At 35.9% G+C, this 1584-nt stretch overlaps 1 pseudogene; it reads right to left on the reverse strand.

The window, feature by feature from the left end:
* Positions 1–508: 508 nt before the first annotated feature.
* On the reverse strand, positions 509–626 carry LOC150101623 (U4 spliceosomal RNA; annotated as a pseudogene).
* Between the last annotated feature and the right edge of the window lie 958 nt (positions 627–1584).

Consider the following 1584-nt stretch of genomic DNA (forward strand, 5'->3'; position numbering starts at 1 on the left):
CATAGGGGGTGTGCATCACTACTTTCTCTTTGCATATTGGAAATATTAATATCAATACTCAAATCCAATGCTTAGTCAACCTACTGTGATAGTACGATAGGTTTTTTAACCTTTAATAGATGGAATATTCATAAAGGAAGAGTAACCCGGAAACTACTCTCTTTACCTTAATTATTAAAATGAATCACACACACACACACACACACACACACACACACACACACACACACACACACACACACACACACACACACACACACACACACACACCTAAGGAATGCAATATTGAAAACCACTTTTATCATGAAAAAAGCCATATATAAAGGCAAAGCCCTCTAAAAATTTGGACGATCCCTAGGCCACTCAATCGTGGGCGAAAAACCGTCCATCTCAGCGGTGGCTCCACTCAGTGATGGCCTTCCACCTACCACCGAGCAATACCCGCTCAAATTCTGAAGAAAAACATTCACCGACAAAGCCCCTCACCCGGCCGTGCCGGAGAACACCTTCCCCGGAGACTCAAATTGCTCCCTTATGGAAAAAACCTTAAGAGAGCGTACTCATATTAGCAATAGCCGAGCCTCAGTTAAAACTTCATTGGCCACAGCATTGCCATCCATAAAAACCCAATGAGCATAAAACGTATAACATAACAGTAGTAAGTCCTTATCCTTATAAGGACTCGCTTAAAGGGGCGAAGCAAGAATGCTTTTCATCATCCCCGTTATCCGTAGAGGACAGTGTAGGGATAAGGTGTTATTGAGCTATTAAAGCTCTGATCATGGCAAGAGGGTAACAGTAATAGCCGAGCCTCAGTTAGCACTTCATTGGCTACAGCATCGCCATCCATTACCCTCCAAGGATATATTAATTCTCTCTCTCCCAACCAGCCTAACAGTAGTAAGTAACTTAACTACAAGATTTAATATAAAAGCTATACTTAAAATTAAAAGGTGCTTTTGTTAATGCTATTAAAGAACTCAAAAAGATTTAATTTTACTTAATATATATATTGATTTAAGAATTTATATCTAATATATATATTTATTGCATATATATGCAAATTAAATATTCTGAAAATGCGTGGAATAAGGAACATGATCAAGAATTGCTTCAAACGCCAAAATGATGCATATTTTAGCCATTGTCAGGAGTGACCTTTCAGTGTATTAATACTACGTTAGAGTGTTGCATGCAGAGACAATTCTTGGCAAATATTTTCGAACACTAAGTGAAAAAATAAAATTTTACTTTTTTCGATTTCAAAAAGATAGATATTTATTCTTCTTGTCCCCTCCCTACATATTTGATCAAAAAATATCAGTTTTCTGAGAGCGAAATCATTTAATACCATAAGAACTTATTTCCAATTTTCCTAGCTTTGTTTAGGTCTTACGCTCATGGAAAAAAAAAGGACTGAATGTTGGATTTTTATAGTGTTAAATAAATATTATTTATTTATTTAGAATGAGTTACACGGGGAATTGAATAGAAGAAGGATTCTCCTCCATTAGATTTTATATAAAATTTTTCCATCAGTCTATCCATGCATGGGATTCCCTTTAATGTATTAATAGAAAAAAA

This window comes from Typopeltis vanoorti, chromosome 11 (genome assembly GCF_054136105.1).
Source record: "Typopeltis vanoorti isolate ZY-2024b chromosome 11, IOZ_Tvanoo_1.0, whole genome shotgun sequence".
Taxonomy (NCBI): Eukaryota; Metazoa; Arthropoda; class Arachnida; order Uropygi; family Thelyphonidae; genus Typopeltis; species Typopeltis vanoorti.